Source organism: Glandiceps talaboti, chromosome 4, assembly GCF_964340395.1.
Source record: "Glandiceps talaboti chromosome 4, keGlaTala1.1, whole genome shotgun sequence".
Lineage (NCBI taxonomy): Eukaryota > Metazoa > Hemichordata > Enteropneusta > Spengelidae > Glandiceps > Glandiceps talaboti.
The window spans coordinates 27323350-27339137 of NC_135552.1; the positions used below are offsets into that span (position 1 = coordinate 27323350).

At 35.0% G+C, this 15788-nt stretch overlaps 1 protein-coding gene across 2 annotated transcripts in view; it reads right to left on the bottom strand.

Annotated features, from left to right (window-relative positions):
* Positions 1 to 15788, bottom strand: part of LOC144433609 (transmembrane protein 198-like) — a 65993-nt gene that overhangs the window by 44873 nt on the left and 5332 nt on the right. For both annotated transcript variants that reach the window (XM_078121946.1, XM_078121945.1), the window contains exon 2: positions 5299 to 5437. The gene's annotated coding sequence lies outside the window, so the exon portion shown is untranslated. The remainder of the gene's footprint in view (positions 1 to 5298; positions 5438 to 15788) is intronic.

Here is a 15788-nt window from a genome sequence, read left to right on the forward strand (position 1 = left end):
ACCCATCATTTTGAAGGTGTTACCGGTACAATGAGAAACAAAGATTTAAGTATGGGTGCACTGACCTAATGCTATAGAGTCATAGTCTTGGTAATGGTATTGAGGACCAAGGTAGTGTTTTGATCTGTCTACTACACATGTGTCAGTGATGTCTGTGATTCTTTTCTAATCCTGCCATAGAGGGCATCGATTTAAAAAAAAAAATTTTTGCCACAATGAAGAAATACAAATGTATAGGGTTGATGAAAAACACAGAATTAAGTAAAGCTGCCCTTACCTACAAATATCCAGAAAATAATTTTTTTTAAAACTGGTGCATGTCATAAAGAGACGTGGTTTTATGATGATGATGATGATACAAATTAAGTTTGTAAGTGTACTACATGTATACAGTTTCATAAACAATACACAAAAACCACTGTATCATTACATCATCAATTGTCCAGTTGACTGACAATAATGAGAGAATCAAAGCTCAGAAATACCAATTTTCAGATTTCACTAACACAAGTGCTACAACATTATCATAAGAAAACTACTATTAGTTTTGAGTACATTTACCTATGGATCTGAGTGATAGTAAATGACATTTCCTGTAACTTGTAAGGTCAGTTATACATATCAATATATCCTTGACTTCACTTCACTTATGAATAAAACATGGTTTTTGGTTGAAAAGTTCACTTGACTAGAAAATCACTTTGACAAGAAAAGAAGGAAGATCAATAAAGGTCCAAATGTCCATTCTTATGTCTCACATGAGGTCAAGAATTATGTAAATTATAAACAAAGATCCATATTTTCAATCTTGTGTCTCACATAAAGCTATGAATATTGTTAATGACAAATTAAAAAAAAAAATTAAATAGAAACATATCAATGAAGTACATAAAGTGCATCAACTCATTTTATCGTAAAACCTGGTGAATATTGACACTTAGTTCTTCCTAACAATATCATTTGTATAAACAACATGTCCATTTAACTTTTAAACTTAAAGCACTAAATCACGTTGAAGAATTTTACGACTTTAGAGCATAATTTGTTATCCTCAGCATTATCCATATACACAATAAACTTTGTATGTGATTTACAGTTTAACTTCACAACATTATACTATTTGATGAACAACATTGAATATTTTATATATATATAATGTCAAAAAGGAAAGCTATATATAACTTCCATGACTGCACCAGAGATGTGGCTTTTTAAGTTGAGTTATTAAGTAATGTACAAGTATACTTTAATACACATAATTATACCATATTACTCAAGTGAAGTTGAACAAAAAAAATACAGAATTTATACCCTGGTCATTTTAAAGTCACACTAATGTGTGTCTACATCACTGATTCTGCTGTGTTCGAATTATGACTCAAACCATTCAAAATTGCCATTAGTTTCCCAAATTTTTCATTCATATTACTGGGCATGGTATAATGATATTATTTCCCAATATTTTTCTTCATTCAGCAGGTAATACAATGTACTTGTGACCAAAGACTTTTGCCATTTACCTCACCCAGTGACTCGTAGTGACTAAGCTCCTTAAGTCACTCGTATATTCCTTGGCTGAATGAAGAAAAATATTGGGGTATAACATCTAAATGTATACTTTAGTATACATAAATATACATAACAGTCTGTTTAATATGCTGTCATTAAAACTGTGTTTATTTGTTTCTGTGTTTAAATCATCAAAAGGCTGCTCAATGAAAAAGGGTTTATTATTTTAATTCATAAACTTTGAAAATCTTCAAGACTACCACAGAAAAAGTTTACATTCTGGTGATGACTGTCACAGGAGTATGACTATGATTCTGTACGCACTATAAAATTGGCAAGGAGATTTAAAACAGAGATCATTACAGCAAAATCAAATTACTGGCTCCTTTATTTCAAGGATTGATTTTTGAAAAATCAATTCTTTTTAATGCAGAATGACCATTTAATACTCAAATGTTTTCCATTCTAAAACTGTGAAGGTTTTTATTGATTTTGTTCAAATCCAGAAACCACACAAGCAGATAAATGTGATCCCAACATGTCTGTGTAGTAGATTATACAGTACAAATGTGATCCCAACATGTCTGTGTAGTACACTGTACAGTACAAATGTGATCCCAACATGTCTGTGTAGTACACTGTACAGTACAAATGTGATCCCAACATGTCTGTGCAGTAGATTATACAGTACAAATGTGATCCCAACATGTCTGGGTAGTACACTGTACAGTACAAATGTGATCCCAACATGTCTGTGTAGTACACTGTACAGTACAAATGTGATCCCAACATGTCTGTGCAGTACACTGTACAGTACAAATGTGATCCCAACATGTCTGTGCAGTACACTGTACAGTACAAATGTGATCCCAACATGTCTGTGCAGTACACTGTACAGTACAAATGTGATCCCAACATGTCTGTGTAGTACACTGTACAGTACAAATGTGATCCCAACATGTCTGTGCAGTACACTGTACAGTACAAATGTGATCCCAACATGTCTGTGTAGTACACTGTACAGTACAAATGTGATTCCAACATGTCTGTGCAGTACACTGTACAGTACAAATGTGATCCCAACATGTCTGTGCAGTACACTGTACAGTACAAATGTGATCCCAACATGTCTGTAGTACACTGTACAGTACAAATGTGATCCCAACATGTCTGTGTAGTACACTGTACAGTACAAATGTGATCCCAACATGTCTGTGCAGTACACTGTACAGTACAAATGTGATCCCAACATGTCTGTGTAGTACACTATACAGTACAAATGTGATCCCAACATGTCTGTGCAGTACACTGTACAGTACAAATGTACAAACTATGAATGAACTACAAACCCATAGAAACACTAGCTATGTGTGGTCTTAATTTCATCAAGTCTAAAATTGCACTTTTTATGAATCAAATTCAAATATCAATGAATTACAGCCTTGTCCTAAGAACAACTGAACATTAAAATTACTGAGTCTAAATTTGCACTTTTGATGAATTACATGTAGATCCAAAAATGATGTCAAAATTTAAAACATATCTCCAATTGTCTTCTGCATTATGATATATTCAATCACTATACATCAAATTGAGCCTACAAAGTACAAATAACATCCCGAGACTCGTGAGAAGAATTGAAGATTAAAAAAAGAAAATGTCCTCAAGTTAAGGTCGAAACATACAAAAAAAGTAATATTATTATTAATCTCCAAATGACTTGGGGAACATCATGTCTTTATATCACACAGTAAAAAAATAAGCAGTTTAGTTGTTACTTGATCCTGCCATATATGTGTATAATACAAGGATTTATCACAGGATCTAAATATCAAATGAACATGTACCATGGAAACACAACCCAGCAATAATCCAGTCATCTATCTGAGGACTTCATTTGTAGTATATGCTTGCAAATTTAATATTCCATTCTGTCAACTTTCCAACCATGTATAAATGTGATCTGATCATATCAACTTTGACTGACTAGACAGACCTTTTGAAGTGGTACATGTAAGTCAGATGAAATCTCTACACATGTAAACTTACCATTAAATCAGATTATATGCAATTATATTATAATACAAGCAGTATTTAAATTCAGGTCATGACCTCTTCCTCAGTGCATGAGTAACATTATGGGACCCCCTTTTTGTGAGAATGACATTATCTTACACACTGAGCGAATGACATTATCTTACACACTGAGCAACTCGACCAGACTATTTCTGCTGTAAGTACACTGAAATTGATAACTGCTGTCAACTTATACATGATTTGGGGTGATAACATAGCACCTCAGTAACTTATTCAACTTTGAAAGCTAAATATAAATGTAAATATAAAGAAGCACTACTGCACTTGACATGGATTCGGCCATTTTGGATATTTCCTGCATGGGTTTATGGGAAAAAGTCTGTTGATGACACCATATTTACCAGAATCTCTTTATCTTGACACACTGAGTACCTTACATGTACACAACACAAATTTCTTCAAAGAATGAAGAATCCTAAAATCAAAGTCTACAAATATAAAATGTTTTCCTATGCTTTAAAACTGGGAAAAAAAGACTAGACTACTTGACATGTATTAATCTACTTACCAGTACTCACAGCAAATCAACATTAGGTAAAACCAAATTCATCAATTTATGTTGTATGTAGCTACTATGTACTTGTGTTGAACATTTGGCATTATATGTACAGGGGTACTGTGTGGGTTATATGTACAGGGGTACTGTGTGGGTTATATGTACAGGGGTACTGTGTGGGTTATATGTACAGGGGTACTGTGTGGGTTATATGTACAGGGGTACTGTGTGGGTTATATGTACAGGGGTACTGTGTGGGTTATATGTACAGGGGTACTGTGTGGGTTATATGTACAGGGGTACTGTGTGGGTTATATGTACAGGGGTACTGTGTGGGTTATATGTACAGGGGTACTGTGTGGGTTATATGTACAGGGGTACTGTGTGGGTTATATGTACAGGGGTACTGTGTGGGTTATATGTACAGGGGTACTGTGTGGGTAATATGTACAGGGGTACTGTGTGGGTAATATGTACAAGGGTACTGTGTGGGTAATATGTACAGGGGTACTGTGTGGGTTATATGTACAGGGGTACTGTGTGGGTTATATGTACAGGGGTACTGTGTGGGTTATATGTACAGGGGTACTGTGTGGGTTATATGTACAGGGGTACTGTGTGGGTTATATGTACAGGGGTACTGTGTGGGTTATATGTACAGGGGTACTGTGTGGGTTATATGTACAGGGGTACTGTGTGGGTAATATGTACAAGGGTACTGTGTGGGTAATATGTACAGGGGTACTGTGTGGGTAATATGTACAGGGGTACTGTGTGGGTTATATGTACAGGGGTACTGTGTGGGTTATATGTACAGGGGTACTGTGTGGGTAATATGTACAGGGGTACTGTGTGGGTAATATGTACAAGGGTACTGTGTGGGTAATATGTACAGGGGTACTGTGTGGGTTATATGTACAGGGGTACTGTGTGGGTAATATGTACAAGGGTACTGTGTGGGTAATATGTACAGGGGTACTGTGTGGGTAATATGTACAGGGGTACTGTGTGGGTAATACACTCAAGTGATGAAGCCAAAGGCAATTACTACATCACCAGAAAACAAATAATTGTCAGATGTGTTGATGAAAAATAGGATACACACGTACTGAAAATGAAGTTTGTCTAGATTTATTAGACTTCGTAATAATAGAGTCCATAAATCAGAACAATGATAAAACAGAGTGAAACCTTACCTCAAAGTCCTAGTTTGATGCACACTTCTTTCGTTTCCTATACATACATGTACATGGATCTATCAACCATCAGTTCATCAATATAAAGTGTTTTCTAGTCTCTACGGACAGTATCTTCAAACTTCACTCACTCAAGTATCTGTGAAAAGTAGATGAAACCTTCATTTATTTCAATGTACATAAACTTGTAGAGTCTAATCCTGTAGACATGTATTCACAACCATACTACAGAGCTGTTTGATTGGATTTACAGTAAGGAACGATATGTCAAATGTAAATTAAGTGACTCTATATATTTTTCTGAGGTCAAGCTTCTGGTCCCAAGACTTTGCTAAAACCTACCCATGTAGGCCTCTACACATAATCTACAATGTAATAATAACAAGTCTACATACAAGAATGCCCCCTCCCAAAAAAGTAAAACAAACAAAAAAAATAATGAGGGGAGGGGTATACATGTAGAGGAGGAAATGGGGAGGGCTAATAATGATGTGCATCTAACTTTACAATTTAGCATCTTCCCACAACTGACATGGTGATGGTGATGATGATGATGATGGTGATCAAGACAATACATGTACATGGCTGGCACAGACCAAAACCTTTCATGCCATGCCTCAAATCCCTTGGGAATAGACAATCTGACTGCACCCCATCTCCCCTGCAATAAATTCTTCAATCTTGTATGCATACTACCAGGTCCCCATTTATACAGCTGGGTTTACTGTGACAAAACATACATTTAAAATCTTGCTGGATTATTACATTCGGTACAGACTGACCTCCATCGTCTATAAAATTTCAACTCCTTGTCAACTACATTGTACATGGTAACAGACAATCCAAGCTACTCCAGTACTAAATCCTTCACATAACAATCTTGGTACATATACTACCAGGTGCCCATTTAAACTCCTACAAAATGTAGCTTTACTGGGTGCACAACAAATCTTAAAACTTGCCAATGGACTTCATACAAATGTAGCAGCAAGGATTAAACCACTGTCACATGTACATTTGTACATACACCAGCAGTATGTAGCTAAGAAGTAAAATCCCTCTAACCATTCTGCAATCACGACTCATACACTAAATAAGTCAGCAACACACGCAGCCATAATCCTGACAGCCATAATCCTGACTCCAAGCATTGCACAATGATCGTGAATTCTACCCTTTACTTACACTAATCTTTAATAATTACATATTACAACATCTGTTCATATTTTTATTTTATTAGACTACCCCATTAATTGACGTACCCTCTAAGTCTTGTAATTAAAAATCACATTAAAATGAGTTCCAAACACATGTCAGCAGATCAATACAGCTATAATTAAAGAATTATCTCAAAATTAATGTTGTCTGGTCTCCTTTTCAGTTCACTCATCCATATACAATAACGATACATTAAACTAGTAAGTAGAAACACTTTAGTTATCGGCAGTCTCTATTACAAATATCATTATTCTACTGACTTATTTGTAGTTCCTCCAAAGCCAAGACATTCTTTGATATTAAACATTAATGACAAGACAGTTTATTATATTGAAATTTACAAACTGCATGTGACAACCACATAATAAGTGTTTCTATCATTTCTTACAATCAGTTCTTTCCTTTCTAATACCAGATACATTAACAGAATATCAAATTTACAATGTTGGTCATGTTTTAACCATTCCAGACACTTGTTTTCACACGCCTACAAATGTACGCCCCTAGACCTAGTAAGCAAAGGAATTTGTGCTGTATTTTAAATTACCCCCACAAGCTATGTGCTATTAAAATATAATTGAGCTCAGTTATATATTATTTTATCCTACATAACTTGTATACATACCATTATGGTCCAAATCATGTAGCAAGTTGTAATAGGTACCCCTTCAAGGAGCTACCAACTTTAATGCACTTTTTAATTACATGTATCAGTTATGTTTTTAGCATTTTCAAATAATCTACTATTTCCCTGTACTACATGTACAAAAATGTATGTATGTAGTTGTACATTTTAAAACTTTTCACAATATACATGTAATACTATTTCCTCATAATATGTACTACCGAACACGACAGTTTTCTCCCCAGAATCAATGAGAATAGATTACACGGATGGTGGCTATTTTGCATAATATTTTACATATCAATAATATAGTAATTTGCATAGTGATTTACATATTAATTGATAAGGTAATTTGCATAATAATTTACATATCAACAAGCATATGCATGTCTTCAACATGAAAACATACTCTGACATGTTTATACTTATGTATCATATTCATAATCATATTGCCATTCAAAGATTAATATTTAGCTCACGGACAGTAGAACACTTTTGAAGCTTGGCAGAAACTTGCAAAGCATGGCAGCATGGGTGCAGGGTAGCAAGGATGGTGTTACTGTTAGCATAATAATGTGGGAGAACACTACATTTGTATATGGACATCGTACTGGTACATACATGTATTACAGATCATACATAACACATACAAAAATACATGATTTGTACAAAATGTACCTGCATTTACCAAATAACATGCAGACAGACATCATAACCTACAGACTGACAGCTGATACCAGAAACTATAAAGTCTAAACTATATCGGTTTGATAGTCTATCAAATAAAGATACCATTAGACTCAGAAAGTGAAGTCATTAACCGACCAGCCTGATGGTTTTAATGTACACCAGACTATCATTATTTGATATTCATGATGTATTTTACAATGTCATATTTGTGTAGCAGCATGCATAAAGACCAAATGTTGTCTACGGTAAGAATGGACCAGACACAGTAACATATCTGACATCAACAATTTTTACAATCCTGTAACTTTTAATATCAAAGTCTTATTCCATAAAATAATATGAAGATTGCAAACTAAATTGTTTTCATTTTCTATGCTAATAAAATACAACAACAGCTGCAATGTTTGGCTACTGATTGTTCAAAAATAATTTAACCATTCTAAATTTTTTAAAATGAAATACACAAGGTGTTTCCTTTTTAGACCTACATGTATAAACCCAGATGAAGGCTATCTGTGAATAGTCAAAACATTGGTTTGTAATTATACAGCCGTATACAGGTATTGGAACAGTTGTGTACGTCATACAGCATCGTTGCGAAACTTACCCACTGATGTAACTTTCTTGACCAGGTTTTTTATTCTATTGGGACAAGGGTGTCACACAGTAGTTGGACTAATCGCTGTTTCTTTAACAAACTCATACAAGGCTGCTAAGATTTAATAAAGTTGATAAAGTTTCTACATGATTTTAATAATCAGTATTCTAGTCACTGTTTTTAAAAGTATATTGTCATGATTGGATCATTTACAATTGATAGAATGATTTAATTAATTCGTTACTATTACAGTACTAATTATATAAACACACTCTTTACAAAGATAAGTATTTTAGGATAATGACCTTTAACCTTTCAGACCCATGGTTAGGCAGACATTGAGTTATACCATAGAATTAACCATCAAGTTTTGCACTGCTTTCAGCATTTTGTCATTAATTTTACATGTGGAAGGTGAATGATTCACTAACACATCTCTTTAACATGGTCACACCCTATGCACATATTACAACAGGTGTGAACTAATCAATACTACCAAAGCATACTTTCCTGACTACATTATTAAAAACAGTTTTCATATAAAATAAATATGAGTTAGGAAATCTATAAATTGCAGACCACACCCCTACATGTATTATGAATACATATAAAAGACACACCTTAGAACTAATGAGCATCATGTACATTGTAGTAGAGGGCCAAACGTTTCTGAACGCGGAGTAATAATGGGTAAATGGTTAGAGTGGCCAGTTTGGAATCTGCAGGTTGCAGGTCCAAGCCCCATGGCTGCTGTTTGTTTCTGAATGGCTAAAATCCTCGACTGTGCTCCAGTCAACCAAGCTGTATAATTGGGGACCTGGTATAGATTTACATGCTATATCTTTGCTAGGGACAATAATAATCTTGAACCTCACAAAAAAGGCATCAGTCTAAATACAGTTTAATATTATAATCATTATTATTATTATGTGGTCAGGTTAACTGATAGCCCAGAGACTAAGTCTGGCCTTACTACGGTCTCTCTCTAGTTACATGTACATGTATCCAAATTGGTTTGGATACCTGGACATAGTCAGTAAGACAACCACAAGTCTCTGGGGCTACTTGACACACATCTCGGATATAACACATCTTAGAAGTATAGTAACACCATGTGGGTAGGTTTAATAATGGACTAATCCTTGCAAGGAATGGCAACTCTAGCTTTGTGAAAAGTAAATAGCAAATGAACTTTCACTTTTATCAGTACATGTAAACATCAATTGTCTTGAATTACTCTACAAATTCCTTTAAGTTGACAGGAAAAATGTTATCAATAGTAAAATGATGTCCGCTTTCCATCTGAGAATAAATATGGATATCTAATAGTTTCATATAATCGAAGAAGGGATCAACTCACAGCAACCCACTGTTTTCTCATACACACTGTCACAGGAGAAATGTGATCGGTTAGAATAATTGGTTAAATTATGAAAAGTGAACCAGTCATGCAAATAGCCTAGAATCCATACACAGTTTGAAGATGGGGAAGGGGAGGAGAATTTTGTTTCACAATGTAGATTTGAAGGGGGAGGGGGGGTGGGGGGTGGGGGGTGGAGACAGAATTTCTTTTTTCACAACATAGATTTGAAGATGGGGGAGGGGAACAGATTTTATTTCACAATGTAGAATTTCTTAGATTCTTACTTAAAGACCTAGTTCAGATTAGGATTAATTGTAGGTGTGAAAACCAGTTGTGTGGTACAGCTAGAGAAAAATTTGTCCAGAATTAAAGAATGATCCTGTATAAACCCCATGGTTTCAATGATATTAAAGATGACACTATAAATGCAAAACCCTGGACTGAAACCTGGGCCTTTAACAATTTAGCAAACCAACATGAAGACACAATACATGTACATGTAAACTGTCACACAAAATACATGTAGTGATTTTAATGCTGACCCATATCTGCAGAATAATGAGTCCAATTCCAAACAGCTTGAATTTCCAAAATAGTTTCAATCTCAGTGGGTTTTCTCATGGAGACAACTATTCATAGAAAGTATTACTATATATATGTAGTACTGTACAAGTAGTTACAAATGTACTTGTGGCTTGTAATTGTTTAGACATGTTTGAAAAGAAAATTGAAAACATTTATAGCCCTCAGAGACTTGTTCTTTTCACTGTGATCTTGCTGTTGTTTTTGACAGTGTCCAAAACAAGTCGATGATCTCAATATACCATGACTTGTAAATGATGATAGCATGGCATGGGGAGGGAAAACAAATTTGATTGTGACATGGAAATACATGGCAACTGCTGAGTCCTGTTCAAAACCAACCACGACCGATCACTGTGGTGAGTGAGACCCCTGCTGCTAAATTTTCACCAATATGCACTTCAGAATTCAAATATTCAAGTTTTGCAGCAAAACAGCAGCAGTTATTTTGTTCATGTAAACCCAAACCTTAGTATTATCAGTAAAAACTGGGATAATTTTTTTAAATAGAGGTCAAAATGAAGCCAATACAGAATCCAACTATACATGTAGCTGCCAAATATAATGTTACATGTAACTCTACGGGAAAATGAAAAATTGTCAAATTCATTGAAAACAACTTATGTACTCCTTCACAAACCACATTGTTGATCCCTGGAACTCACTATCAAACAATACAGTCACAGCATCAACTATTCACTCATTTTAAACAGTGCCTGGACAATTAATGGAAAAACCTAGATACCAAGTATAATTACAAGGCTAAAATCAAGCAGAGCAGAATTCCAGACCAGTTGGATCTGAAGATATAGGCTGGAAAGCCTGCATTCAGAAAACACCTAAGTAAATCTAAGTAAACTTGGTGAACACCAAATTTCTTTCATTATTTCAAAAGGACCAGGAAAACGCTTTCATATGGCAAAGTTTGAAGAAAAGTGAATAACTTGGATTGTTAGGGAAAAATTGTCCTCAAAGGTGGTTTCAAACTTAATTAAAGTAGGAAGCAAACATATTATAAGAACACACTACATACATAATGTAGTAAAATTAACAATTATGTGATTGGTTCATTATTTTGTAATCAGGGTAGCTGGAATGCAATGGAATTACTTTGAAATTATTTTCTAAATCAATTCAGTGCTACTTATGTGCATGGGTAGCTATTTGTGATGATTAATAAAGAGGTAAAATTGTAATGGATCTAACCTCTGACTTCTTATATGAATGAGAAATGATTGCCGTCTACTAGCATGATGGGAGAATTGATTTATGAGTGAACTTTCTTGGGCAGCCCCATGGGACTTGTTAAACCTTGCTCCCATTAGGGAACATTACATATTTATCTTATACCAGCAAATCACCCTATGATAGACTTGAGATGAAAAGAGTTAACTTAGATGCCATTGAAATGCATACCAGCCATGCTTTGAAGATAGAAAGTCCCACTTTCTGGAGAATTCCTGAAATTTAGGTCTCTCCGTATGGTTCTCATCAACACAGTTGGAGCTCAGGGCATGAGAAATATGACATAGCATTCATAAATACAATTGGATATTCATGAGAAGAATGGGTAGATTTAACCTATTAACACACATGTACATTTGTAGATGTACATGAAGGATGGCATATCATATTGTCATCCTACAGGAAGCTTGCTGATTGAACGATAAACAGACGGCAAGACATGGGGATATTAAAATGAAATATGATACAAAACCCATATTATGTTGGTCATGAGATTAAGAAAGTTTTGCCAAAGATAATATTTGTGGAGTGTTTTGAGAGTATGTGCTTTTGTTGTTGATTTTCATGGCTCATAAAAAAAAACAAGCTCTGATTATACGCATACATGTACATGTGTAGTTTCCACAGTTTCTAACTTGGTGTGATGATACAAGCATCTTGCCTGACAAAGTAAATCATTCAGCACATCATAATAGTTAGTGGAAAGTTGTACATGTACAAATGTACATGTATCAGTACTTATTTCTTACATAAAAGGAAACCACATCTTGGGCAAACAATGACAACATCATGAATTGCATTCTTTCTAACTTCTCCTTAGCTTTGTGAGATAGTGAGTCTTCCGATTTCAATGAACGGATGCAGTGAAGTCTCAGCATAAAGTCATAAGTACAAAATAGTCAACTACATGTATGTACATGTACTTGAAAGAACTGCACACAAAAAAAGAAGTTAAAATTCCTGTTGGTTGAAGGCCTACTCAGCCTGACATGTACACACCTCGTTCACACAATTACATTGGCAACTACTTACATTGTACATGTGGATTGTTCATCATATATTTGCAACCTAGTATTTCACTAAATGCTATCTAGATCTCATAGACTGCATGTTTTTAAACATGGTGACTTACCAGAGCTATTTAGGATACCAAGTATGCAAGATGCACTTAAAACACAAGATGCTGAACTACTACCAAAGATTACTGCAAGTATCCAGCGTCAGTGAAACTCTGGATCTCCTTGTATCCAGCGTCAGTGAAACTCTGAATCTCCTTGACTCTTTGCTTGAACCAATCAGGGGCTTTGCAATAAGAGATAGGAGACAAATAGCATGGGAAGACTTCTCTATCACTGACATGTATACTTCTCCTGACAATACAGTGTCAATTCAGATTATTAGAGACAAAACAAGTCCAGCTTGCCAATCGCTGCTACAAACTATTTACACAGAGTACAACAGACAACTTGTCAACTCCAGATGTAATGGTTCTAGCATTCCATATCAATGGGATTGGTTGGCTGCGTCCAACAGTTGTTAAGCAAAGATTTGACATAACTGGAAATTAGATATGAGACCAGCTTGAGGATCCCTGTAATAACTCAGTATGACGTCTCCACTTGAGTCATGCCTTCAGGCTATCAAATATAGGGAATAAGATGAGAATTATGGACACTTTAGATCATGAGTAGTCTGGGACCCGACTGCTGTTTTTTCACATTTAAAAAAAAGCAATTTATCAATTTTGAGATGTTTAGCTTTTCACTGTCATTATCACCAGTTAATTCTTATATTTAGTATAGATTCATAATTGTAATAACACTGGACTTATACTTATCAGGATATCACAATGGAAAAGATTAAATATGCTTCTCTTACAAAGTTGTGGAGGAATTTACTTTCTTCGGACTTATTTTGTATTTTGATCCTTCCACCCCTTGCATTGAAGGATTATATCTCAAAGACAGACAGTACACGATATGCTACTTTCATTCCGACGGACCAATTTAAAAATATACAAAGTTTGACATTTACAGAATTCAATTTCAAAACTACTTTCAAAAGCAAGGCAATGACTCATTTCTGCAATTTCTGAAATTGAACAGGAGTGTGATTCTAGGGCTATGTTTTAACCCAGGGTCATCGGTTTTAGTGTTATGTTATCACTAATATCAGTGGAGCTGTATGGATTACATAGAATTATTCTTCTGTTCTTGACCAACTTTTCTATAGACTATTATTTGTCGTACCAGATATTTTAATCCCAATCCGACATGGGATATACCATGGTATGGGCCAATTGAGCATGCAATTAGAATATGATGTACCACATACATGTACATGGGCATCAGACACAAAGTACATTGCTTGTCATGATTACTACATGTACATGTACCACAGAAAGCAGCTCATGATTTAAGAAGTATATTTTCTGTAAAGTGGTTATGACAAGTGTCTGGGTTAGTAAAATTGGATATATTGTACATGTACATGTACCTACAAAGTTTATGGGCCTCGATCAACTTTGTAGTTCAAAAGCAGATGTGATTTAATGGGTTTAATAGATATTAGAAACCTTGAATTACTGTTCAAAATGACTATCATAGAACACTGTATGACCTGGAAAAGATAGCAATATGTCAGTTTCCAAGGTTAGAGAAATATCAAGATGATATAGCAGAGTCAACTTAGGACAAACAGATTTCTGAAAAGGAGCCTGACTCTTCAAATAGTCCCATGAATCACTGGCATATGATAGGAAAGTTATGTACAAATGTAGATGTAGATTTTTCTGGAGAGGAGCCTGACTTTCAGTCCCATGCACGGATCATTCATACAATGTATGATAGGAAAGCTATTGGTATTTATGAACTACATGTACATGGTAGGCAAACACAGAGTGTACGAATCAGACAGTGTGAAAGTGTTCATTGAGCTGACAGTTCGTCAATGGAGACACTGATCATCAATGTTGTCAAAATGAATTTATTGCAGTGTTATAGAAAATGTTCTGTACAGCTTAGAACCTTTGTTGCGTTATGTTGAAGTAACATAGTCGATATGAGCATAGCGAAGGTCCTGTGCTAAATGGTATGCAGAGACTGAGTGTATAAATGGTGAAATCCAGTACATGGGACATGTCTACATCATGTATCACCACAACAGGGTTGCAGTCCACACTATCTCATTGCAGTCTGTATAATCCGTTCTTTTGGTAACTACATGTACATGTAAAGAAAAAGGTGACACCTCACAGAAAGGCTAGCATTGAACACAATACATGTAACTTGTATACAAAGTCATGTGGTTTAAATAAAGTCAACTAACAAGAAAAACTAACCCTTTTTTTGCACACAAAACTTTCCAGTCAATAGTAGTGTTTTATAAAATCCTTTCTTTTCATTTAAACAGATAATAAAAATCTATATTTCCATATATTGCTGGAAACCACTACAAAAATAGTAACTGATGAGTCCCATGTCATATAAATGACGTCAAACAAACTATGACAGCTGAAACAACATGAGCGACAGATGATGTGGCTATATTTCAAAACCACAAGGTAATGTCAGCAGTCCGGATACATGGTCCACAACACACATCTCCTGTTGAATATCTACATGTTGTATGATAGGCAGAACCGATGTGATATTTGACACCTGACACTGTCAACTAACCTTGACTCTGATAATGAGATATCACAAAGATGATAAATTTGTTGAAGAGTTTTCAACTTCACATTGACCTCAACACCAATGACCTTTGACATTTTCACCACATGGGTAGGCAGTGTCATGATATTGATGACTTGATGCCATATGCATAGAGTCATGGCACAGATACTAAGAGAATGTGACTGGAAAGTAAAAATAAACAAACTGAAGTACTGCTGAAGTAGAAGTAATTTTGTTTGAAATCATCAGGCTAAGAGGCATTATACCGTAAACAAGCCAGGTTCAACAAAAAAATATGGAATATATACTCTGGTCGTTCTAGGTCACGACAATGCATGTCTATCACTCTATGTCACTGGTTTTGCTGTGTTCAAAATACAAGTCAAAATGTTCAAAATTGCCATTATTTTCCCTGATTTATTTTTGATATTACTGACGGTGGTATAATTATGTTATTCTCCATTATTTTTCTTCATTCAGTCAGAAAATACTTAG